The sequence below is a fragment of the Rhinoderma darwinii genome, unplaced genomic scaffold (assembly GCF_050947455.1).
Source record: "Rhinoderma darwinii isolate aRhiDar2 unplaced genomic scaffold, aRhiDar2.hap1 Scaffold_88, whole genome shotgun sequence".
NCBI classification, from domain to species: domain Eukaryota; kingdom Metazoa; phylum Chordata; class Amphibia; order Anura; family Rhinodermatidae; genus Rhinoderma; species Rhinoderma darwinii.
In genome coordinates, this window is record NW_027464450.1 from 423,568 (window position 1) to 451,364 (window position 27,797).

Consider the following 27,797-nt stretch of genomic DNA (forward strand, 5'->3'; position numbering starts at 1 on the left):
CTTGCCGCTATTTTCGTGGCCTTTTTCGCTGCATTTTTCGGGTAAAAAACGGCGGAAAGAAAGAGCATGCCGCTTTTTTGTAACACAAGCGGCTGAAAGCCGCCGCGGAAAAAAACGCCTCCGCCTCCCATTGAAATCAATGGGAGGTGGTTTGGGACTTTTTTTTACACTAAATCTGATACGGTTTCCGCATAAAAAAACTTTGTGTGAACTGGGCCTTACAGATGTGTTAACCCTTAACTTGCATCAAGTTATACAATGTATCATAATACCAATTCAATACAATCTCGTGCCATCTAGCAAAAAAAAGCAACGTACACTTGTTTTTAACATGGGAGTCTATGGGCGACATAGGGCATCCGTCGGAGTAAATACTTTCTTTTACATCTTCGTTTAACATCTCGCGCCATATATCTCGGGTTAGGCCCCATGCACATGACCGTATTTTCATCTATCCGTAAATACTGTCGGTAAATACGAATCCGTAGTCATCCGTATATATATGGAACGATATCCGCAAATACGGTCTGTAGTGCATCCGTATTTGATCCGTATATACGTATACGTAAAAAAAAAGGTAGGCTGCAAATGATGTCACTAACATGTTGCTTAGCAACGCTTCTGTAAATACGGATGGTTTATGCATACACATCCGTAGCCGTCCATATATACGGAAGCGCCCATAGGCTTCTATGGGAGAGTGGCAGGTTCTATCATTTTTTCAGCAAAAATACAGAAAGGTGTCCGTGGCCAATAGAAATGAATGGGTCCTTAATTACGGATGAAAAATACGGTCGTTTGCATGGGTTAAAGAGGCTCTGTCACCAGATTTTGCAATCCCTATCTGCTATTGCAGCAGATCGGCGCTGCAATGTAGATTACAGTAACGTTTTTATTTTTAAAAAACGAGCATTTTTGACCAAGTTATGACCACTTTTGTATTTATGCAAATGAGGCTTTCTAAAGTCCAACTGGGCGTGTTTACAGTAAAAGTACAACTGGGCGTGTATTATGTGCGTTACATCTATATATGTGTATTTACTAGCTGGGCTTTCGGAGTACAGATTTTGCTGGATTGGTTTCTGGTCGTTATGTCGCATTTGCAAAACCCCTGTGGGACCAAAACAGTGGAAACCCCCCCAAAAGTGATCCCCATTTTGGAAACTACACCCCTCAATGCATTTACATAGTGGTGTAGTGAGCATGTTAACTCTGCAGCTGTTTTGCATAAATTAGTGTGCACTCGATATTGCAGAGTGAAAATGGGATATTTTCCATAGATATGCCAATATGTGGTGCCCAGCTTGTGCCACCATAACAAGACCGCACTCTAATTATTATGCTGTGTTTCCCGGTTTTAGAATCACCCTACATGGGGCCCTAATCTTTTGCCTGGACATTTGACAGGGCTCATTGCGAGAGTACCATGCGAAATTGAGGCCTAATTTGGCGATTTACACAGAATTGGTTCACAATTGCAGAGGCTCAGATGGGAAATAATAAAATAAACCCCCCATAAGTGACCCCATTTTAGAAACTACACCCCCCGAGGCACTTAGTAAGGGGTGTAGTGAGCATTTTCACCCCACAGGTTTTTTCCATAAATAAATGTGCTGCGTATGGTGCAAAGTAAAAATTAAATTTTTTCCCCAGAATTGCCAATTCAGTGGCAAGTATGTCGTGCCCAGCTTAGGACACTGGAGACACACACCCCAAAAATTGTTAAAAGGGTTCTCCCGGGTATGGCGGCGCCATATATGTGGAAGTAAACTGCTGTTTGGGCACACTGTAGGGCTCAGATGGGTGGGAGCGCCATTTGGCTTTTGAAGCGTAGATTTTGCTTGGTAGTAGTTTTGTTTGAGTATTACTGGTGTTTCCATTTATAATGTGGGGGTACATGTAAGCTGGGCAGAGTACATCAGGGGCATAGTCAGGTGGCATAATAATGGGGTAAAAAACCAATAAAATGATCCATAGATGTGTGTTACGCAGTGAAGCCATCCTTTCTGCACAGGCCCGTGTCGCACTCATATATGGCGTCCTTTCTTATCCCCCTTTGGTCCACACTCTGCACCTTTGCAGTTTGTGGAATTTTGCTGGGAAGTGTTGTCCTGGTATAATATGGGCACCCTCGCTTCTAGCAGATATGTTTGGGTCCCCCCTTCATGGTTCAATAATTTGAGGGCCCTGATAAATCGTATCTTGAAACAGATGAAATGTTCCCCTCTGATCTGCACAACTGCATGTTTTTATTTCCTGACTTATTGGAGCCATAACTAATTAGATTTTTTCATAGACGTAGTGGTATGAGGGCTGTTTTTTTGAGGGACACGCTGTAGTTATTATTGGTACCATTTTGGGGTACATGCGACTTTTTGATCACCTTTTATCCTATTTTTTGAGAGGCAAGGTGACCAAGAAACAGCAATTCTGCCATAGTTTTTTTAGGTTTTTTTTATACAGCGTTCACCAAGCATTATAAATTACATGTTAACTTTATTCTGCGGGTCGGTACGATTCCGGCAATACCTAATTTATGGCACTTTTTTATGTTTTACAACTTTTTGCACAATAAAATTACTTTTGTAAAAAGAATGTATTTTTTCTGTCGCCAAGTTGTGAGAACCAAATATGTATGCTTTATTTATTTTTTTCAATAATAAAGGACTTGATAAGGGAAAAAGGGCGATTGTGTTTTATTTTATTACTTAAAACTTTTATTATATTTTTTACAACTTTTTTTACACTTTACTTTAGTCCCGATAGGGGACTTGAAGGTCCAACTGTCAGATTTTTTTTTTCTAATACATTGCACTACCTACGTAGTGCAATGTATTAGATCTGTCAGTCATTCACTGACAGCAAGCCGATTAGGCTTCGCCTCCGAGCGGGGCCTAATCGGCTTCCGTAATGGCAAACAGGAGGCCATTGTTAGGTCTCCTGGTGTCATAGTAGCAGTCGGCAGTTGTGCGATTGCAGGGCACAGCTGCCGATCTGCTAGCAACCACAAAGATCCAGCGATCGGATCTGATCGCTGCATCTGAGGGGTTAATGGCAGGGATCAGCGCTAGCTCCGGTTCCTGCCGTTACATGTGGATGTCAGCTGTAACATAAAGCTGATATCCACCGCTGATGGCTCCGGCTCATCTCCTGAGCCGGCGCCATCTTGCCGGCAGCTACGGAAGCCTTTCAGGCCACGCCTCCGGGCGGAGGCTGGAAGTTTTCCGTGCTAGGCACACCGGGAGGCCACTATTAGGCCTCCGGTTGCCATTGCAGCCACCGACACCCCAGCGATTTCATTGCTGGGGTGTCGATGAGATGCAAACACCTTTAATGTAGCCATCGCTTCTGACGGCTGCATTTAAGGGGTTAATGTCGGGGATCGAAGTTAACTTCGGTCCCGCCGTTACAGCAGGATGTCAGCTGTCAGATACAGCTGACATCCGGGGATGATGGCACCGACTCAGCTTCTGAGCCGGTGCCAAACATTTGGCGTAAGTATACGACATTTTGCGGGAAGCACTGGCTTTCCATGTCGTATACTTACGACAAATTCGGGAAGGGGTTAAATAGCACCATTAGAAAGTACAACTTGTCCCATAAAAATGAAACCCACACATGGCCGTGTCAACGAAAAAATAAAAAAGTTATTACTCTTGGAAGGCAGGGCGGAAAAAAAAAGCATAAAAACGAAAATCAGTCTGGTCCTCAAAGGGTTAAAGGGCTATTCCAGTTTCTGCGAATAAAAATTATTTTTTGTATAAAGGAAAGATATAACATTTTTCAATATACTTTCTGTATTATTTCCTTACGATTTTAAGATCTCTTCTTGCTGTCATTGAATAGTAATGTACATTTATTTTACTTACATTGGATAAAAATCTGTCAGATGTCAGCCTCCAAAATTAAATTCAGACCCCAGACCAGAACCCTAAATTAATTCAGAACCTGATATTAATACTGTCTCTAGACCAGACACCTGAATATATTCAGACCCCTGACTAGACCCCAAATTCAATTAAGACACCAGACCCAGAGCGGCCATTAGTAGTATCTGGGCCCTGTACTGACAAATGGTTAGGGCCCCTTTGGCTCCCAACCTCCATTGTTTACTTTTGGTGGAGACTTGGGTATTACATGATCCTGCTCCAGTATAATAATTGGGGGATCCCCACACACAGTGCTCCTTGATTTGTGGGTTTATATTGCAGTTCTGTGCTAGAAACAAGTGCTGAATTATCAGAGTGTCTGGATTATTGGATGCCGGATTAAAGGAATTACACTCTATGTTTATATTAACACACAAGCTGTAGAGATATGAACATTATATACACAACATATATACAGCGTGGCTGCGGGGGAGGGGGGGCTGCTCTGTGTAATGACGGCCATGTGGTGTAATAGAGTATATGGACAGGGGGTGTATAAAGCAGATAGACCCTATAAGTGAGCAGGTGAGAGGGGTAAAGACAAGGAGAATTGTGGGTAAACCAGTGGGCGGACAGGTGTGAAGCTCCACCCCCGCTCTCACCTGTCTTACAGGAAACCTCCGGCCACAGATGAAGACTTCCCAGCGCTCCTGAATCCTCCGCTGCGGTATCTGGGTGACGTCTTTCTGTTCAGGGCTCGGCCGTTTGCTGTACTGACGTCTCCTGCCTCCTAATGCAGAAGCAGGAGGGTCTGTCACACGGGAGGACTTGATGGAGGGGCTGCTCGGTCCTCTGGTCTGGACGCTGCTGCCGTCCCCTCGTCCTCATTTCCATGGAGTGATTGTCACCCCCAGAATCATGGAACTGCTGAATAGTGACGTCACTGGGAGGTCCTGAAGCTCCGGCGTCTGCAGAAATGGAGGGATCGCAGGTCCTTGTGCAGCTTCACTCAGATCCAGATAAGATAAAACCGCTCTCCTGCAGGAGTGTCCCCATAATCCAGCGCTTTTATTATCTCCCCTGTGGACATGTCCTGGCGTCTTCTTGTTATAGTCACCGGACGTCTGATTTACCCTCTAACACTGAGATGTCGGCTTCTGATCAGAGTTATGGCGCTCTACCTGCCCCCGATATGTCACCTGAATGGCGCCGTTCTGGAGATCCCCCGCTGTCCTCTACTAGGCCGCAGCTGAAGCCGGTAATAACCATGACAACAGAGCAGCGTTGCCATGAGCCACCCAGGAGCTCGTATAGGAAATATTACAACTGCCATTACCAGTGAGCGGAGATATTGGAAGAGATTTATTATTAGTGTCATGAGGAACATTGTACATAATAAATGACTTGTGACGCGTTTCTCTTCTTTACGACACCTCATGACTGAGATTTATATGCACCCCAAAACATTGGACAGCTGCGTGTATGGTAAAATAAAAAAAAGCCCATAGTCCCCTGGAAATTCCCCGCTGCTCCAGCGCCGATGACCCTGTGGTCTCCCGCCAGTCTCTGTTTTATTTCCTCAAAACCTGGACAACCCCTTCATTTGTGAGAATTGAGAACCTCCAAGAAGAAAGGCCGAAATAAAGCGCTTAAAGAGGCTCTGTCACCACGTTATAAGTGGCCTATATTGTACGTGATGTGATCGGCGCTGTAATGTGGATCACAGCAGTGTTTTTTTATTTAGAAAAACGATCATTTTTGACGGAGTTATGACCTATATTAGCTTTATGCTAATGAGTCTCTCAATGGACAACTGGGCGTGTTTTACTATATGACCAAGTGGGCGATCACATCATGTACAAGATAGACCACTTATAATGTGGTGACAGCGCCTCCTTAAGGTTTGTCTCATGAAGAACAGCCTCTTCTGCAATCAGGGTATGATCACACGGAGTGTTTTTAGGCGTATTTTGGGGCGTTTACGCATCGAAAAATGCCTGAAAAAAATGGAAGAACGCCTACAAACATCTGCCCATTGATTTCAATGGGAAATACGGCGCTCCGTTCGGACGGGGCGTTTTTTTAAGCCTCGTTTTCCAAAATAAGGGTATTCCTTTAACATGGAATATGCTGCGATCACTTTTTGAGTCATACCTGCCATACCTGCCCACAGGTTGTGTGTGTTATTGCAGCCCTGCCTCTTTTACTACAATGAAGCTGAGCTGCAATACCAGGCACGACCCATGGACAAGTGTGGCGCTGTTTTTGGAAGAAAGCAGCCATGTTTTTCTAATCCTGGACAACTTCTTTAACCCTTCCCTGTCAAGATGGGAATCTCATACGTCCCGGCAGGAAGGCACCTTGGTAGACAAGGACGAATAAATCAGGAACCAACATGAAGTTTAACCCCTTCCCGACATTTGACGTATCCATACGCCAAAGTCGGGAAGGGGAAGTATGGAACGGGCTCACGGAGTGAACCCGCTCCATACGATGCCGGTGTCGGCTGTATATGACACTCGTGCGCGATCCCGCTTGTTTAACTCATTAAATGCCGCGGTCAATAGCGACCACAGCATTTAAATCGTTAGAAAGAGGGGGGCGACCCCCTCTAACAGCTCATCACGCCCCCCCGCAATGCAATCGTGGAAAGCGATGGTTGCTATGGCTGCCTGGGGGCCTAATGAAGGCCCCCAGGTCCGCCATCTTTGTGCGCCTATTAAGCTATGTCTCCGGCAGGGTTTAATAGATGCCTGTCAGAATCACGATATATACATTAGTATTGCAGTATATAGTGCAAGCGATCTAACGATCGCTGGTTGAAGTCCCCTAGGGGGACTAATAAAAAAAGTACAAATTAGTAAAGTAAAGTTGTTGTGTTTTTATGTAAAACATATTTTAAGATTAAAAGTTCCAAACACCCCCCTTTTCCCATTTTCCCCCTAGAGCATAGTAAAAAAGAAATAAACATAATTGGTATCGCCGCGTCCGTAAACTATTACAATATATCATTATGTAACCCGCACGGTGAACGCCGTAAAAAAATAAATTGTAAGCGCCAGAATCTCTATTTTTTGGTCACCTCATCGCCCACAAAAAATAAAATAAAAAGTCATCAAAATATAAAAGTTACGGCTCTCAGAATTTGGCGACACAAAATAAATGTTCTTTTTTACACTTCGGTTTTTACTCGTAAAAGTTGTAAAATATAGAAAAAACGACATATATTTGGTATCGCCGCAATCGAATTGACCCACAGAAAAAAGTTAACATGTTGTTTTAATTGCACAGTGAATTCCGTAAAAACGACGCCCAAAAAACAATGGAGGAATCGCTGTTTTTATTCCTTTTCTACCCCACGATTATTTTTTTTCCCGTTTCCTATAACATTATATGGCACGATAAACGACAACTCGCCCTGCAAAAATCAAGCCCTCATAGGACTATATCGACGGGAAAAATAAAGACGTTATGGCTTTTGGAAGGTGGGGAGGGAAAAACGAAAATGAAAATCTGAAAAAGGGCTGCGGCGGGAAGGGGTTAAGGACTTGTCCACATGTAATCTCATCCTCACGATGCGTAATATTTTGGAGCAGAAATTCACCTGCGGTATGTATTTTTCGTACCGCAGAATGTGAATTCCTGCTGCGGAAAGTGGACTGAATTGCTGCAGTAAAAAATGCAGGAAATTTTGCTGTTTTAGGCCCCACCCGTATTTACGGACCCATTTTCTCTGCACTAATCGGCAGCCCCTTCTCTCTATCAGGATAGAGAGAAGGGGCAGCCCTTTCGGTCAGAGTTTCCGCAGCGTTTGAAAGTACAAAAAAGTTCATACGTACCCCGGCCGTTGTCTTGGTGACGCGTCCCTCTCTTGACATCCAGTCCGACCTCCCTGGATGACGCGGCAGTCCATGTGACCGCTGCAGCCTGTGATTGGACTGGAGGTAGAAGAAGAAAAAGCCTAAGTCTACAATCATTTTGTACATTGAAAGAATCCAAAATCAAAACACAGAACTAGAGTGGCATCTAGTGGAGAAACAACAGAATGCAGGAACTCATATTCATATATATACATATATATATATACATATAAATAAAATAATATTTCTAGAGCAGCCTTTTTTCAGACTGTCCCTAATGCATTCCTCCCAAGTGCCCAATCACAATCCCGCGTAGCCCCTGCCGAGTAGGAGCTCTTGCTACGTGAGATTCATTGTGATTGGGGCACTGTGCTGGTGCTGTTGTGGGAAAGATATTATTGGAGCGTTGTGGGTGAAAACTGGGACTTGGCTATAAGGAGTGCAGAGGCAGCAGTCGTATCTGGGTTCCAGTGCCTGAGGCGGCGCAAAGGCCCCCCTTTCACATAAGAAGACACCAGTATTATAAATGGCACCTGGTAGGTGGGGGTCCCCGTTACAGATCTCTCAATGGGGCCCATTACACCTGACTAGAACTGTTGTTGCAGCTATCACTGTGACTGTGGTTGGCACTGTTATGGGAGTACTGTGGCTGGCATGATTATTGGAGCACTGGCTGGCATGGTTATGGGAGCACTGTGGCTGGCATGATTATTGGAGCACTGGCTGGCATGGTTATGGGAGCACTGTGGCTGGCACGGTTATGGGAGCACTGTGGCTGGCACTGTTATGGGAGCACTGTGGCTGGCACTGTTATGGGAGCACTGGTTGGCACTGTTATGGGAGCACTGGTTGGCACTGTTATGGGAGCACTGTGGCTGGCACCGTTATGGGAGCACTGTGGCTGGCACTGTTATGGGAGCACTGTGGCTGGCACCGTTATGGGAGCACTGTGGCTGGCACCGTTATGGGAGCACTGTGGCTGGCACTGTTATGGGAGCACTGTGGCTGGCACTGTTATGGGAGCACTGTGGTTGGCACTGTTATGGGAGCACTGGATGGCACTGTTATAGGAGCACTGGTTGGCACTGTTATGGGAGCACTGGTTGGCACTGTTATGGGAGCACTGGTTGGCACTGTTATGGGAGCACTGGATGGCACTGTTATGGGAGCACTGGCTGGCACTGTTATGGGAGCACTGTGGCTGGCACTGTTATGGGAGCACTGTGGCTGGCACTGTTATGGGAGCACTGTGGCTGGCACTGTTATGGGAGCACTGTGGCTGGCACTGTTATGGGAGCACTGTGGCTGGCACTGTTATGGGAGCACTGTGGCTGGCACTGTTATGGGAGAACTGTGGCTGGCACTGTTATGGGAGCACTGTGGCTGGCACTGTTATGGGAGCACTGTGGCTGGCACTGTTATGGGAGCACTGTGGCTGGCACTGTTATGGGAGCACTGTGGTTGGCACTGTTATGGGAGCACTGTGGTTGGCACTGTTATGGGAGCACTGGATGGCACTGTTATGGGAGCACTGGTTGGCACTGTCATGGGAGCACTGTGGCTGGCACTGTTATGGGAGCACTGTGGTTGGCACTGTTATGGGAGCACTGTGGTTGGCACTGTTATGGGAGCACTGGTTGGCACTGTCATGGGAGCACTGTGGCTGGCACTGTTATGGGAGCACTGTGGCTGGCACTGTTATGGGAGCACTGGTTGGCACTGTTATGGGAGCACTGGTTGGCACGGTTATGGGAGCACTGGTTGGCACTGTTATGGGAGCACTGGATTGCACTGTTATGGGAGCACTGGCTGGCACTGTTATGGGAGCACTGTGGCTGGCACTGTTATGGGAGCACTGTGGCTGGCACTGTTATGGGAGCACTGTGGCTGGCACTGTTATGGGAGCACTGTGGCTGGCACTGCTATGGGAGCACTGTGGCTGGCACTGTTATGGGAGCACTGTGGCTGGCACTGTTATGGGAGCACTGTGGCTGGCACTGTTATGGGAGCACTGGATGGCACTGTTATGGGAGCACTGGTTGGCACGGTTATGGGAGTACTGGTTGGCACTGTTATGGGATCACTGGTTGGCACTGTTATGCGAGCACTGGTTGGCACTGTTATGGGAGCACTTGATGGCACTGTTATGGGAGCACTGTGGCTGGCACTGTTATGGGAGAACTGTGGCTGGCACTGTTATGGGAGCACTGTGGCTGGCACTGTTATGGGAGCACTGTGGCTGGCACTGTTATGGGAGCACTGGTTGGCACGGTTATGAGAGCACTGTTTGGCACTGCTATGGGAGCACTGGTTGGCACTGTTATGGGAGCACTGGTTGGCACTGTTATGGGAGCACTGGATTGCACTGTTATGGGATCACTGGCTGGCACTGTTATGGGAGCACTGTGGCTGGCACTGTTATGGGAGCACTGTGGCTGGCACTGTTATGGGAGCACTGTGGCTGGCACTGTTATGGGAGCACTGTCGCTGGCACTGTTATGGGAGCACTGTGGCTGGCACTGTTATGGGAGCACTGTGGCTGGCACTGTTATGGGAGCACTGTGGCTGGCACTGTTATGGGAGCACTGTGGCTGGCACTGTTAGGGTATGTTCACACGGCGGGGGTCCGTAACGGCTGAAATTACGGGGATGTTTCAGCCTGAAAACCTCCCCGTAAATTCAGCCGTACCGGCATGTGCAGGCGCTTGAACGCCGCGTCAATTACGGCCGTAATTAGCGCTGCTATTCATTGGAGTCAATGAATAGCGGCTCCAAATACGGCCAAAGAAGTGACAGGTCACTTCTTGTACGCGGGCGTCTATTTACGCGCCGTCATTTGACAGCGGCGCGTAAATATACGCCTCGTGTGAACAGACAAACGTCTGCCCATTGCTTTCAATGGGCAGATGTTTGTCAGCGCTATTGAGGCGCTATTTTCAGACGTAATTCGGGGCAAAAACGCCCGAATTACGTCCGTAAATAGGCCGTGTGAACATACCCTTATGGGAGCACTGTGGCTGGCACTGTTATGGGAGCACTGTGGCTGGCACTGTTATGGGAGCACTGTGGCTGGCACTGTTATGGGAGCACTGTGGCTGGCACTGTTATGGGAGCACTGTGGCTGGCACTGTTATGGGAGCACTGTGGCTGGCACTGTTATGGGAGCACTTTGGCTGGCACTGTTATGGGAGCACTTTGGCTGGCACTGTTATGGGAGCACTGTGGCTGGCACTGTTATGGGAGCACTGTGGCTGGCACTGTTATGGGAGCACTGTGGCTGGCACTGTTATGGGAGCACTGTGGCTGGCACTGTTATGGGAGCACTGAGGCTGGCACTGTTATGGGAGCACTGTGGCTGGCACTGTTATGGGAGCACTGTGGCTGGCACTGTTATGGGAGCACTGTGGCTGGCACTGTTATGGGAGCACTGTGGCTGGCACTGTTATGGGAGCACTGTGGCTGGCACTGTTATGGGAGCACTGGATGGCACTGTTATGGGAGCACTGGTTGGCACGGTTATGGGAGCACTGGTTGGCACTGTTATGGGAGCACTGGATTGCACTGTTATGGGAGCACTGTGGCTGGCACTGTTATGGGAGCGCTGTGGCTGGCACTGTTATGGGAGCACTGTGGCTGGCACTGTTATGGGAGCACTGTGGCTGGCACTGCTATGGGAGCACTGTGGCTGGCACTGTTATGGGAGCACTGTGGCTGGCACTGTTATGGGAGCACTGGATGGCACGGTTATGGGAGCACTGGTTGGCACGGTTATGGGAGCACTGGTTGGCACTGTTATGGGAGCACTGGTTGGCACTGTTATGGGAGCACTGGTTGGCACTGTTATGGGAGCACTGTGGCTGGCACTGTTATGGGAGCACTGTGGCTGGCACTGTTATGGGAGCACTGTGGCTGGCACTGTTATGGGAGCACTGTGGCTGGCACTGTTATGGGAGCACTGGTTGGCACGGTTATGAGAGCACTGGTTGGCACTGTTATGGGAGCACTGGTTGGCACTGTTATGGGAGCACTGGTTGGCACTGTTATGGGAGCACTGGATTGCACTGTTATGGGAGCACTGGCTGGCACTGTTATGGGAGCACTGTGGCTGGCACTGTTATGGGAGCACTGTGGCTGGCACTGTTATGGGAGCACTGTGGCTGGCACTGTTATGGGAGCACTGTGGCTGGCACTGTTATGGGAGCACTGTGGCTGGCACTGTTATGGGAGCACTGTGGCTGGCACTGTTATGGGAGCACTGTGGCTGGCACTGTTATGGGAGCACTGGATGGCACTGTAATGGGAGCACTGGTTGGCACAGTTATGGGAGCACTGGTTGGCACTGTTATGGGAGCACTGGTTGGCACTGTTATGGGAGCACTGGTTGGCACTGTTATGGGAGCACTGGTTGGCACTGTTATGGGAGCACTGGATGGCACTGTTATGGGAGCACTGTGGCTGGCACTGTTATGGGAGCACTGTGGCTGGCACTGTTATGGGAGCACTGTGGCTGGCACTGCTATGGGAGCACTGTGGCTGGCACTGTTATGGGAGCACTGTGGCTGGCACTGTTATGGGAGCACTGTGGCTGGCACTGTTATGGGAGCACTGGCTGGCACTGTTATGGGAGCACTGGCTGGCACTGTTATGGGAGCACTGTGGCTGGCACTGTTAAGGGAGCACTGTGGCTGGCACTGTTATGGGAGCACTGTGGCTGGCACTGTTATGGGAGCACTGTGGCTGGCACTGTTATGGGAGCACTGTGGCTGGCACTGTTATGGGAGCACTGTGGCTGGCACTGTTATGAGAGCACTGTGGCTGGCACTGTTAAGGGAGCACTGTGGCTGGCACTGTTATGGGAGCACTGTGGCTGGCACTGTTATGGGAGCACTGTGGCTGGCACTGTTATGGGAGCACTGTGGCTGGCACTGTTATGGGAGCACTGTGGCTGGCACTGTTATGGGAGCACTGTGGCTGGCACTGTTATGGGAGCACTGTGGCTGGCACTGTTATGGGAGCACTGTGGCTGGCACTGTTATGGGAGCACTGTGGCTGGCACTGTTATGGGAGCACTGTGGCTGGCACTGTTATGGGAGCACTGTGGCTGGCACTGTTATGGGAGCACTGTGGCTGGCACTGTTATGGGAGCACTGTGGCTGGCACTGTTATGGGAGCACTGTGGCTGCCACTGTTATGGGAGCACTGTGGCTGGCACTGTTATGGGAGCACTGTGGCTGCCACTGTTATGGGAGCACTGTGGCTGCCACTGTTATGGGAGAACTGTGGCTGCCACTGTTATGGGAGCACTGTGGCTGGCACTGTTATGGGAGAACTGTGGCTGCCACTGTTATGGGAGCACTGTGGCTGGCACTGTTATGGGAGCACTGTGGCTGGCACTGTTATGGGAGCACTGTGGCTGGCACTGTTATGGGAGCACTGTGGCTGGCACTGTTATGGGAGCACTGTGGCTGGCACTGTTATGGGAGCACTGTGGCTGGCACTGTTATGGGAGCACTGTGGCTGGCACTGTTATGGGAGCACTGTGGCTGGCACTGTTATGGGAGCACTGTGGCTGGCACTGTTATGGGAGCACTGTGGCTGGCACTGTTATGGGAGCACTGTGGCTGGCACTGTTATGGGAGCACTGTGGCTGGCACTGTTATGGGAGCACTGTGGCTGGCACTGTTATGGGAGCACTGTGGCTGGCACTGTTATGGGAGCACTGTGGCTGGCACTGTTATGGGAGCACTGTGGCTGGCACTGTTATGGGAGCACTGTGGCTGGCACTGTTATGGGAGCACTGTGGCTGGCACTGTTATGGGAGCACTGTGGCTGGCACTGTTATGGGGGCACTGTGGCTGGCACTGTTATGGGAGCACTGTGGTTGGCACTGTTATGGGAGCACTGTGGCTGGCACTGTTATGGGAGCACTGTGGCTGGCACTGTTATGGGAGCACTGTGGCTGGCACTGTTATGGGAGCACTGTGGCTGGCACTGTTATGGGAGCACTGTGGCTGGCACTGTTATGGGAGCACTGTGGCTGGCACTGTTATGGGAGCACTGTGGCTGGCACTGTTATGGGAGCACTGTGGCTGCCACCGTTATGGGAGCACTGTGGCTGGCACTGTTATGGGAGCACTGTGGCTGCCACCGTTATGGGAGCACTGTGGCTGGCACTGTTATGGGAGCACTGTGGCTGCCACCGTTATGGGAGCACTGTGGCTGGCAATGTTATGGGATCACTGTGGCTGGCACCGTTATGGGAGCACTGTGGCTGGCACTGTTATGGGAGCACTGTGGCTGGCACTGTTATGGGAGCACTGTGGCTGGCACTGTTATGGGAGCACTGTGGCTGGCACTGTTATGGGAGCACTGTGGCTGGCACTGTTATGGGAGCACTGTGGCTGGCACTGTTATGGGAGCACTGTTGCTGGCACTGTTATGGGAGCACTGTGGCTGGCACTGTTATGGGAGCACTGTGGCTGGCACTGTTATGGGAGTACTGGTTGGCACTGTTATGGGAGCACTGGTTGGCACTGTTATGGGAGCACTGGCTGGCACTGTTATGGGAGCACTGGCTGGCACTGTTATGGGAGCACTGTGGCTGGCACTGTTATGGGAGCACTGGTTGGCACGGTTATGAGAGCACTGGTTGGCACTGTTATGGGAGCACTGGTTGGCACTGTTATGGGAGCACTGGTTGGCACTGTTATGGGAGCACTGGGGCTGGCACCGTTATGGGAGCACTGGGGCTGGCACCGTTATGGGAGCACTGTGGCTGGCACCGTTATGGGAGCACTGTGGCTGGCACCGTTATGGGAACACTGTGGCTGGCACCGTTATGGGAGCACTGTGGCTGGCACCGTTATGGGAGCACTGTGGCTGGCACCGTTATGGGAGCACTGTGGCTGGCACCGTTATGGGAGCACTGTGGCTGGCACCGTTATGGGAGCACTGTGGCTGGCACCGTTATGGGAGCACTGTGGCTGGCACCGTTATGGGAGCACTGTGGCTGGCACCGTTATGTGAGCACTGTGGCTGGCACCGTTAAGGGAGCACTGGATGGCACCGTTATGGGAGCACTGTAGCTGGCACCGTTATGGGAGTACTGGTTGGCACTGTTATGGGAGCACTGGTTGGCACTGTTATGGGAGCACTGGTTGGCACTGTTATGGGAGCACTGGATGGCACTGTTATGGGAGCACTGGCTGGCACTGTTATGGGAGCACTGTGGCTGGCACTGTTATGGGAGCACTGTGGCTGGCAGTGTTATGGGAGCACTGTGGCTGGCACTGTTATGGGAGCACTGTGGTTGGCACTGTTATGGGAGCACTGTGGCTGGCACTGTTATGGGAGCACTGTGGCTGGCACTGTTATGGGAGCACTGGTTGGCACTGTTGTGGGAGCACTGGTTGGCACTGTTATGGGAGCACTGGTTGGCACTGTTATGGGAGCACTGGTTGGCACTGTTATGGGAGCACTGGTTGGCACTGTTATGGGAGCACTGGCTGGCACTGTTATGGGAGCACTGTGGCTGGCACCGTTATGGGAGCACTGGCTGGCACCGTTATGGGAGCACTGTGGCTGGCACCGTTATGGGAGCACTGTGGCTGGCACTTTTATGGGAGCACTGTGGCTGGCACTGTTATGGGAGCACTGTGGCTAGCACTGTTATGGGAGCACTGTAGCTGGCACTGTTATGGGAGTACTGGTTGGCACTGTTATGGGAGCACTGGTTGTCACTGTTATGGGAGCACTGGTTGTCACTGTTATGGGAGCACTGTGGCTGGCACTGTTATGGGAGCACTGTGGCTGGCACTGTTATGGGAGCACTGTGGCTGGCACTGTTATGGGAGCACTGTGGCTGGCACTGTTATGGGAGCACTGTAGCTGGCACTGTTATGGGAGGACTGGATGGCACTGTTATGGGAGCACTGTGGCTGGCACTGTTATGGGAGCACTGTGGATGGCACTGTTATGGGAGCACTGGTTGGCACGGTTATGGGAGCGCTGGTTGGCACTGTTATGCGAGCACTGGTTGGCACTGTTATGGGAGCACTGGTTGGCACTGTTATGGGAGCACTGGATGGCACTGTTATGGGAGCACTGGCTGGCACTGTTATGGGAGCACTGTGGCTGGCACTGTTATGGGAGCACTGTGGCTGGCACTGTTATGGGAGCACTGTGGCTGGCACTGTTATGGGAGCACTGTGGCTGGCACTGTTATGGGAGCACTGTGGCTGGCACTGTTATGGGAGCACTGTGGCTGGCACTGTTATGGCAGCACTGTGGCTGGCACTGTTATGGGAGCACTGTGGCTGGCACTGTTATGGGAGCACTGTGGCTGGCACTGTTATAGGAGCACTGTCACTGGCACTGTTATGGGAGCACTGTGGCTGGCACCGTTATGGGAGCACTGTGGCTGGCACCGTTATGGGAGCACTGTGGCTGGCACCGTTATGGGAGCACTGTGGCTGGCACCGTTATGGGAGCACTGGTTTGCACGGTTATGGGAGTACTGGTTGGCACTGTTATGGGAGCACTGGTTGGCACTGTTATGGGAGCACTGGTTGGCACGGTTATGGGAGCACTGTAGCTGGCACTGTTATGGGAGTGCTGGTTGGCACTGTTATGGGAGCACTGGTTGGCACTGTTATGGAAGCACTGGTTGGCACTGTTATGGAAGCACTGGTTGGCACTGTTATGGGAGCACTGGTTGGCACTGTTATGGGAGCACTGGTTGGCACTATTATGGGAGCACTGGATGGCACTGTTATGGGAGCACTGGCTGGCACTGTTATGGGAGCACTGTGGCTGGCACTGTTATGGGAGCACTGTGGCTGGCACTGTTATGGGAGCACTGTGGCTGGCACTGTTATGGGAGCACTGTGGCTGGCACTGTTATGGGAGCACTGTGGCTGGAACTGTTATGGGAGCATTGTGGCTGGCACTGTTATGGGAGCACTGTGGCTGGCACTGTTATGGGAGCACTGTGGCTGGCACCGTTATGGGAGCACTGTGGCTGGCACCGTTATGGGAGCACTGTGGCTGGCACCGTTATGGGAGCACTGTGGCTGGCACCGTTATGGGAGCACTGTGGCTGGCACCGTTATGGCAGCACTGTGGCTGGCACCGTTATGGGAGCACTGTGGCTGGCACCGTTATGGGAGCACTGTGGCTGGCACCGTTATGGGAGCACTGTGGCTGGCACCGTTATGGGAGCACTGTGGCTGGCACCGTTATGGGAGCACTGTGGCTGGCACCGTTATGGGAGCACTGTGGCTGGCACCGTTATGGGAGCACTGTGGCTGGCACCGTTAAGGGAGCACTGGATGGCACAGTTATGGGAGCACTGTGGCTGGCACCGTTATGGGAGCACTGTGGCTGGCACCGTTATGGGAGCACTGGTTTGCACGGTTATGGGAGTACTGGCTGGCACTGTTATGGGAGCACTGGTTGGCACTGTTTTGGGAGCACTGGTTGGCACTGTTATGGGAGCACAGTAGCTGGCACTGTTATGGGAGTGCTGGTTGGCACTGTTATGGGAGCACTGGTTGGCACTGTTATGGGAGCACTGGTTGGCACTGTTATGGGAGCACTGGATGGCACTGTTATGGGAGCACTGGTTGGCACTGTTAAGGGAGCACTGGTTGGCACTGTTATGGGAGCACTGTGGCTGGCACCGTTATGGGAGCACTGTGGCTGGCACCGTTATGGGAGCACTGTGGCTGGCACCGTTATGGGAGCACTGTGGCTGGCACCGTTATGGGAGCACTGTGGCTGGCACCGTTATGGGAGCACTGGATGGCACTGTTATGGGAGCACTGGTTGGCACTGTTATGGGAGCACTGGTTGGCACTGTTATGGGAGCACTGGATTGCACTGTTATGGGAGCACTGTGGCTGGCACTGTTATGGGAGCACTGTGGCTGGCACTGTTATGGGAGCACTGTGGCTGGCACTGTTATGGGAGCACTGTGGCTGGCACTGCTATGGGAGCACTGTGGCTGGCACTGTTATGGGAGCACTGTGGCTGGCACTGTTATGGGAGCACTGGATGGCACTGTAATGGGAGCACTGGTTGGCACAGTTATGGGAGCACTGGTTGGCACTGTTATGGGAGCACTGGTTGGCACTGTTATGGGAGCACTGGTTGGCACTGTTATGGGAGCACTGGTTGGCACTGTTATGGGAGCACTGGATGGCACTGTTATGGGAGCACTGTGGCTGGCACTGTTATGGGAGCACTGTGGCTGGCACTGTTATGGGAGCACTGTGGCTGGCACTGCTATGGGAGCACTGTGGCTGGCACTGTTATGGGAGCACTGTGGCTGGCACTGTTATGGGAGCACTGTGGCTGGCACTGTTATGGGAGCACTGGCTGGCACTGTTATGGGAGCACTGGCTGGCACTGTTATGGGAGCACTGTGGCTGGCACTGTTATGGGAGCACTGTGGCTGGCACTGTTATGGGAGCACTGTGGCTGGCACTGTTATGGGAGCACTGTGGCTGGCACTGTTATGGGAGCACTGTGGCTGGCACTGTTATGGGAGCACTGTGGCTGGCACTGTTATGAGAGCACTGTGGCTGGCACTGTTAAGGGAGCACTGTGGCTGGCACTGTTATGGGAGCACTGTGGCTGGCACTGTTATGGGAGCACTGTGGCTGGCACTGTTATGGGAGCACTGTGGCTGGCACTGTTATGGGAGCACTGTGGCTGGCACTGTTATGGGAGCACTGTGGCTGGCACTGTTATGGGAGCACTGTGGCTGGCACTGTTATGGGAGCACTGTGGCTGGCACTGTTATGGGAGCACTGTGGCTGGCACTGTTATGGGAGCACTGTGGCTGCCACTGTTATGGGAGCACTGTGGCTGCCACTGTTATGGGAGCACTGTGGCTGCCACTGTTATGGGAGCACTGTGGCTGGCACTGTTATGGGAGCACTGTGGCTGGCACTGTTATGGGAGCACTGTGGCTGGCACTGTTATGGGAGCACTGTGGCTGGCACTGTTATGGGAGCACTGTGGCTGGCACTGTTATGGGAGCACTGTGGCTGGCACTGTTATGGGAGCACTGTGGCTGGCACTGTTATGGGAGCACTGTGGCTGGCACTGTTATGGGAGCACTGTGGCTGGCACTGTTATGGGAGCACTGTGGCTGGCACTGTTATGGGAGCACTGTGGCTGGCACTGTTATGGGAGCACTGTGGCTGGCACTGTTATGGGAGCACTGTGGCTGGCACTGTTATGGGAGCACTGTGGCTGGCACTGTTATGGGAGCACTGTGGCTGGCACTGTTATGGGAGCACTGTGGCTGGCACTGTTATGGGAGCACTGTGGCTGGCACTGTTATGGGAGCACTGTGGCTGGCACTGTTATGGGGGCACTGTGGCTGGCACTGTTATGGGGGCACTGTGGCTGGCACTGTTATGGGAGCACTGTGGCTGGCACTGTTATGGGAGCACTGTGGCTGGCACTGTTATGGGAGCACTGTGGCTGGCACTGTTATGGGAGCACTGTGGCTGGCACTGTTATGGGAGCACTGTGGCTGGCACTGTTATGGGAGCACTGTGGCTGGCACTGTTATGGGAGCACTGTGGCTGGCACTGTTATGGGAGCACTGTGGCTGGCACTGTTATGGGAGCACTGTGGCTGGCACTGTTATGGGAGCACTGTGGCTGCCACTGTTATGGGAGCACTGTGGCTGGCACTGTTATGGGAGCACTGTGGCTGGCACTGTTATGGGAGCACTGTGGCTGGCACTGTTATGGGAGCACTGTGGCTGGCACTGTTATGGGAGCACTGTGGCTGGCACTGTTATGGGAGCACTGTGGCTGGCACTGTTATGGGAGCACTGTGGCTGGCACTGTTATGGGAGCACTGTGGCTGGCACTGTTATGGGAGCACTGTGGCTGGCACTGTTATGGGAGCACTGTGGCTGGCACTGTTATGGGAGCACTGTGGCTGGCACTGTTATGGGAGCACTGTGGCTGGCACTGTTATGGGAGCACTGTGGCTGGCACTGTTATGGGAGCACTGTGGCTGGCACTGTTATGGGAGCACTGTGGCTGGCACTGTTATGGGAGCACTGTGGCTGGCACTGTTATGGGAGTACTGGTTGGCACTGTTATGGGAGCACTGGTTGGCACTGTTATGGGAGCACTGGCTGGCACTGTTATGGGAGCACTGGCTGGCACTGTTATGGGAGAACTGTGGCTGGCACTGTTATGGGAGCACTGGTTGGCACGGTTATGAGAGCACTGGTTGGCACTGTTATGGGAGCACTGGTTGGCACTGTTATGGGAGCACTGGTTGGCACTGTTATGGGAGCACTGGTTGGCACTGTTATGGGAGCACTGGGGCTGGCACCGTTATGGGAGCACTGGGGCTGGCACCGTTATGGGAGCACTGTGGCTGGCACCGTTATGGGAGCACTGTGGCTGGCACCGTTATGGGAACACTGTGGCTGGCACCGTTATGGGAGCACTGTGGCTGGCACCGTTATGGGAGCACTGTGGCTGGCACCGTTATGGGAGCACTGTGGCTGGCACCGTTATGGGAGCACTGTGGCTGGCACCGTTATGGGAGCACTGTGGCTGGCACCGTTATGGGAGCACTGTGGCTGGCACCGTTATGGGAGCACTGTGGCTGGCACCGTTATGTGAGCACTGTGGCTGGCACCGTTAAGGGAGCACTGGATGGCACCGTTATGGGAGCACTGTAGCTGGCACCGTTATGGGAGTACTGGTTGGCACTGTTATGGGAGCACTGGTTGGCACTGTTATGGGAGCACTGGTTGGCACTGTTATGGGAGCACTGGATGGCACTGTTATGGGAGCACTGGCTGGCACTGTTATGGGAGCACTGTGGCTGGCACTGTTATGGGAGCACTGTGGCTGGCAGTGTTATGGGAGCACTGTGGCTGGCACTGTTATGGGAGCACTGTGGTTGGCACTGTTATGGGAGCACTGTGGCTGGCACTGTTATGGGAGCACTGTGGCTGGCACTGTTATGGGAGCACTGGTTGGCACTGTTATGGGAGCACTGGTTGGCACTGTTATGGGAGCACTGGTTGGCACTGTTATGGGAGCACTGGTTGGCACTGTTATGGGAGCACTGGTTGGCACTGTTATGGGAGCACTGGCTGGCACTGTTATGGGAGCACTGTGGCTGGCACCGTTATGGGAGCACTGGCTGGCACCGTTATGGGAGCACTGTGGCTGGCACCGTTATGGGAGCACTGTGGCTGGCACTTTTATGGGAGCACTGTGGCTGGCACTGTTATGGGAGCACTGTAGCTGGCACTGTTATGGGAGTACTGGTTGGCACTGTTATGGGAGCACTGGTTGTCACTGTTATGGGAGCACTGGTTGTCACTGTTATGGCGGCACTGTGGCTGGCACTGTTATGGGAGCACTGTGGCTGGCACTGTTATGGGAGCACTGTGGCTGGCACTGTTATGGGAGCACTGTGGCTGGCACTGCTATGGGAGCACTGTAGCTGGCACTGTTATGGGAGGACTGGATGGCACTGTTATGGGAGCACTGTGGCTGGCACTGTTATGGGAGCACTGTGGATGGCACTGTTATGGGAGCACTGGTTGGCACGGTTATGGGAGCGCTGGTTGGCACTGTTATGCGAGCACTGGTTGGCACTGTTATGGGAGCACTGGTTGGCACTGTTATGGGAGCACTGGATGGCACTGTTATGGGAGCACTGGCTGGCACTGTTATGGGAGCACTGTGGCTGGCACTGTTATGGGAGCACTGTGGCTGGCACTGTTATGGGAGCACTGTGGCTGGCACTGTTATGGGAGCACTGTGGCTGGCACTGTTATGGGAGCACTGTGGCTGGCACTGTTATGGGAGCACTGTGGCTGGCACTGTTATGGGAGCACTGTGGCTGGCACTGTTATGGCAGCACTGTGGCTGGCACTGTTATGGGAGCACTGTGGCTGGCACTGTTATGGGAGCACTGTGGCTGGCACTGTTATGGGAGCACTGTGACTGGCACTGTTATGGGAGCACTGTGGCTGGCACCGTTATGGGAGCACTGTGGCTGGCACCGTTATGGGAGCACTGTGGCTGGCACCGTTATGGGAGCACTGTGGCTGGCACCGTTATGGGAGCACTGGTTTGCACGGTTATGGGAGTACTGGTTGGCACTGTTATGGGAGCACTGGTTGGCACTGTTATGGGAGCACTGGTTGGCACGGTTATGGGAGCACTGTAGCTGGCACTGTTATGGGAGTGCTGGTTGGCACTGTTATGGGAGCACTGGTTGGCACTGTTATGGAAGCACTGGTTGGCACTGTTATGGAAGCACTGGTTGGCACTGTTATGGGAGCACTGGTTGGCACTGTTATGGGAGCACTGGTTGGCACTGTTATGGGAGCACTGGATGGCACTGTTATGGGAGCACTGGCTGGCACTGTTATGGGAGCACTGTGGCTGGCACTGTTATGGGAGCACTGTGGCTGGCACTGTTATGGGAGCACTGTGGCTGGCACTGTTATGGGAGCACTGTGGCTGGCACTGTTATGGGAGCACTGTGGCTGGAACTGTAATGGGAGCATTGTGGCTGGCACTGTTATGGGAGCACTGTGGCTGGCACTGTTATGGGAGCACTGTGGCTGGCACCGTTATGGGAGCACTGTGGCTGGCACCGTTATGGGAGCACTGTGGCTGGCACCGTTATGGGAGCACTGTGGCTGGCACCGTTATGGCAGCACTGTGGCTGGCACCGTTATGGGAGCACTGTGGCTGGCACCGTTATGGGAGCACTGTGGCTGGCACCGTTATGGGAGCACTGTGGCTGGCACCGTTATGGGAGCACTGTGGCTGGCACCGTTATGGGAGCACTGTGGCTGGCACCGTTAAGGGAGCACTGGATGGCACAGTTATGGGAGCACTGTGGCTGGCACCGTTATGGGAGCACTGTGGCTGGCACCGTTATGGGAGCACTGTGGTTGGCACTGTTAAGGGAGCACTGGTTGGCACTGTTATGGGAGCACTGTGGCTGGCACCGTTATGGGAGCACTGTGGCTGGCACCGTTATGGGAGCACTGTGGCTGGCACCGTTATGGGAGCACTGTGGCTGGCACCGTTATGGGAGCACTGTGGCTGGCACCGTTATGGGAGCACTGTGGCTGGCACTGTTATGGGAGCACTGGTTGGCACTGTTATGGGAGCACTGGTTGGCACTGTTATGGGAGCACTGGTTGGCACTGTTATGGGAGCACTGTGGCTGGCACTGTTATGGGAGCACTGTGGCTGTCACTGTTATGGGAGCACTGTGGCTGGCACTGTTATGGGAGCACTGTGGCTGGCACTGTTATGGGAGCACTGTGACTGGCACTGTTAAGGGAGCACTGGATGGCACTGTTATGGGAGCAGTGTAGCTGGCACTGTTATGGAAGCACTGTAGCTGGCACTGTTATGGGAGTACTGGTTGGCACCGTTATGGGAGCACTGTGGCTGGCACCGTTATGGGAGCACTGTGGCTGGCACCGTTATGGGAGCACTGGTTGGCACTGTTATGGGAGCACTGTAGCTGGCACTGTTATGGGAGCACTGTAGCGGGCACTGTTATGGGAGTACTGGTTGGCACCGTTATGGGAGCACTGTGGCTGGCACCGTTATGGGAGCACTGTGGCTGGCACCGTTATGGGAGCACTGTGGCTGGCACCGTTATGGGAGCACTGTGGCTGGCACCGTTATGGGAGCACTGTGGCTGGCACCGTTATGGGAGCACTGTGGCTGGCACCGTTATGGGAGCACTGTGGCTGGCACCGTTATGGGAGCACTGTGGCTGGCACCGTTATGGGAGCACTGGATGGCACTGTTATGGGAGCACTGGTTGGCACTGTTATGGGAGCACTGGTTGGCACTGTTATGGGAGCACTGGTTGGCACTGTTATGGGAGCACTGTGGCTGGCACTGTTATGGGAGCACTGTGGCTGGCACTGTTATGGGAGCACTGTGGCTGGCACTGTTATGGGAGCACTGTGGCTGGAACTGTTATGGGAGCACTGTGACTGGCACTGTTAAGGGAGCACTGGATGGCACTGTTATGGGAGCACTGGTTGGCACTGTTATGGGAGCACTGGTTGGCACTGTTATGGGAGCACTGTGGCTGTCACTGTTATGGGAGCACTGTGGCTGTCACTGTTATGGGAGCACTGTGGCTGGCACTGTTATGGGAGCACTGTGGCTGGCACTGTTATGGGAGCACTGTGGCTGGCACTGTTATGGGAGCACTGTGGCTGGCACTGTTATGGGAGCACTGTGGCTGGCACTGTTAAGGGAGCACTGGCTGGCACTGTTAAGGGAGCACTGGATGGCACTGTTATGGGAGCACTGTAGCTGGCACTGTTATGGGAGCACTGTAGCTGGCACTGTTATGGGAGTACTGGTTGGCACTGTTATGGGAGCACTGTGGTTGGCACTGTTAAGGGAGCACTGGTTGGCACTGTTATGGGAGCACTGTGGCTGGCACCGTTATGGGAGCACTGTGGCTGGCACCGTTATGGGAGCACTGTGGCTGGCACTGTTATGGGAGCACTGTGGCTGGCACTGTTATAGGAGCACTGTGGCTGGCACTGTTATGGGAGCACTGTGGCTGGCACTGTTATGGGAGCACTGGGGCTGGCACCGTTATGGGAGCACTGGATGGCACTGTTATGGGAGCACTGGTTGGCACTGTTATGGGAGCACTGGTTGGCACTGTTATGGGAGCACTGGTTGGCACTGTTATGGTAGCACTGTGGCTGGCACTGTTATGGGAGCACTGTGGCTGTCACTGTTATGGGAGCACTGTGGCTGGCACTGTTATGGGAGCACTGTGGCTGGCACTGTTATGGGAGCACTGTGACTGGCACTGTTAAGGGAGCACTGGATGGCACTGTTATGGGAGCAGTGTAGCTGGCACTGTTATGGAAGCACTGTAGCTGGCACTGTTATGGGAGTACTGGTTGGCAATGTTATGGGAGCACTGTGGTTGGCACTGTTAAGGGAGCACTGGTTGGCACTGTTATGGGAGCACTGTAGCTGGCACTGTTATGGGAGCACTGTGGCTGGCACTGTTATGGGAGCACTGTAGCTGGCACTGTTATGGGAGTACTGGTTGGCAATGTTATGGGAGCACTGTGGTTGGCACTGTTAAGGGAGCACTGGCTGGCACTGTTATGGGAGCACTGTAGCTGGCACTGTTATGGGAGCACTGTAGCTGGCACTGTTATGGGAGTACTGGTTGGCACTGTTATGGGAGCACTGTGGTTGGCACTGTTAAGGGAGCACTGGATGGCACTGTTATGGGAGTACTGTGGTTGGCACTGTTAAGGGAACACTGGCTGTCACTGTTATGGGAGAACTTTAGCTGGCACTGTTATGGGAGCACTGTATCTGGCACTGTTATGGGAGCACTGTGGCTGGCACTGTTATGGGAGCACTGTGGCTGGCACTGTTATGGGAGCACTGTGGCTGGCACTGTTATGGGAGCACTGTGGCTGGCACTGTTATGGGAGCACTGTGGCTGGCACTGTTATGGGAGCACTGTGGCTGGCACCGTTATGGGAGCACTGTGGCTGGCACCGTTATGGGAGCACTGGATGGCACTGTTATGGGAGCAGTGTAGCTGGCACTGTTATGGAAGCACTGTAGCTGGCACTGTTATGGGAGTACTGGTTGGCAATGTTATGGGAGCACTGTGGTTGGCACTGTTAAGGGAGCACTGGTTGGCACTGTTATGGGAGCACTGTAGCTGGCACTGTTATGGGAGCACTGTGGCTGGCACTGTTATGGGAGCACTGTAGCTGGCACTGTTATGGGAGTACTGGTTGGCAATGTTATGGGAGCACTGTGGTTGGCACTGTTAAGGGAGCACTGGTTGGCACTGTTATGGGAGCACTGTAGCTGGCACTGTTATGGGAGCACTGTAGCTGGCACTGTTATGGGAGTACTGGTTGGCACTGTTATGGGAGCACTGTGGTTGGCACTGTTAAGGGAGCACTGGATGGCACTGTTATGGGAGTACTGTGGTTGGCACTGTTAAGGGAACACTGGCTGTCACTGTTATGGGAGCACTTTAGCTGGCACTGTTATGGGAGCACTGTATCTGGCACTGTTATGGGAGCACTGTGGCTGGCACTGTTATGGGAGCACTGTGGTTGGCACCGTTATGGGAGCACTGTGGCTGGCACCGTTATGGGAGCACTGTGGCTGGCACCGTTATGGGAGCACTGTGGCTGGCACCGTTATGGGAGCACTGTGGCTGGCACCGTTATGGGAGCACTGTGGCTGGCACCGTTATGGGAGCACTGGGTGGCACCGTTATGGGAGCACTGGCTGGCACCGTTATGGGAGCACTGGCTGGCACGGTTATGGGAGTACTGGTTGGCACTGTTATGGGAGCACTGGTTGGCACTGTTATGGGAGCACTGGATGGCACTGTTATGGGAGCACTGGTTGGCACGGTTATGGGAGCACTGGTTGGCACTGTTATGGGAGCACTGGTTGGCACTGTTATGGGAGCACTGGATGGCACTGTTATGGGAGCACTGGCTGGCACGGTTGTGGGAGCACTGTGGCTGGCACTGTTATGGGAGCACTGTGGCTGGCACTGTTATGGGAGCACTGTGGCTAGCACTGTTATGGGAGCACTGTGGCTGGCACTGTTATGGGAGCACTGTGGCTGGCACTGTTATGGGAGCACTGGATGGCACTTATATGGGAGCAGTGTAGCTGGCACTGTTATGGGAGCACTGTAGCTGGCACTGTTATGGGAGTACTGGTTGGCACTGTTATGGGAGCACTGTGGTTGGCACTGTTAAGGGAGCACTGGTTGGCACTGTTATGGGAGCAATGGATGGCACTGTTATGGGCGTACTGGCTGGCACTGTTATGGGAGCACTGTGGCTGGCACTGTTATGGGAGCACTGTGGCTGGCACTGTTATGGGAGCACTGTGGCTGGCACTGTTAAGGGAGCACTGGATGGCACTTATATGGGAGCAGTGTAGCTGGCACTGTTATGGGAGCACTGTAGCTGGCACTGTTATGGGAGTACTGTTGGCACTGTTATGGGAGCACTGTGGTTGGCACTGTTAAGGGAGCACTGGCTGGCACTGTTATGGGAGCAATGGTGGCACTGTTATGGGCGTACTGGCTGGCACTGTTATGGGAGCACTGTGGCTGGCACTGTTATGGGAGCACTGTGGCTGGCACTGTTATGGGAGCACTGTGGCTGGCACTGTTATGGGAGCACTGTGGCTGGCACTGTTAAGGAGCACTGTAGCTGGCACTGTTATGGGAGCACTGTAGCTGGGCACTGTTATGGGAGCACTGTAGCGGGCACTGTTATGGGAGTACTGGTTGGCACTGTTATGGCAGCACTGTGGTTGGCACTGTTAAGGGAGCACTGGATGGCACTGTTATGGGAGTACTGTGGTTGGCACTGATAAGGGAACACTGGCTGTCACTGTTATGGGAGCACTTTATCTGGCACTGTTATGGGAGCACTGTATCTGGCACTGTTATGGGAGCACTGTGGCTGGCACTGTTATGGGAGCACTGTGGCTGGCACTGTTATGGGAGCACTGTGGCTGGCACTGTTATGGGAGCACTGTGGCTGGCACTGTTATGGGAGCACTGTGGCTGGCACTGTTATGGGAGCACTGTGGCTGGCACTGTTATGGGAGCACTGTGGCTGGCACTGTTATGGGAGCACTGTGGCTGGCACTGTTATGGGAGCACAGTGGCTGGCACTGTTATGGGAGCACTGTGGCTGGCACTGTTATGGGAGCACTGTGGCTGGCACTGTGGCTGGCACTGTTATGGGAGCACTGTGGCTGCACTGTTATGGGAGCACTGTGGCTGGCACTGTTATGGGAGCACTGTTGGCTGGCACCGTTATGGGAGCACTGTGGCTGGCACCGTTATGGGAGCACTGTGGCTGGCACCGTTATGGGAGCACTGTGGCTGGCACCGTTATGGGAGCACTGTGGCTGGCACCGTTATGGGGAGCACTGTGGCTGGCACCGTTATGGGAGCACTGTGGCTGGCACCGTTATGGGAG

The 27,797-nt window shown here is 53.0% G+C and overlaps 1 long non-coding RNA gene across 1 annotated transcript in view; it reads right to left on the reverse strand.

The window, feature by feature from the left end:
• LOC142731928 (uncharacterized) overlaps positions 1–27,797 on the reverse strand; it is a 45,557-nt gene that overhangs the window by 246 nt on the left and 17,514 nt on the right. Inside the window, exon 3 of the long non-coding RNA XR_012879294.1 lies at positions 7,709–7,807. This is a non-coding gene — a long non-coding RNA (uncharacterized LOC142731928). The remainder of the gene's footprint in view (positions 1–7,708; positions 7,808–27,797) is intronic.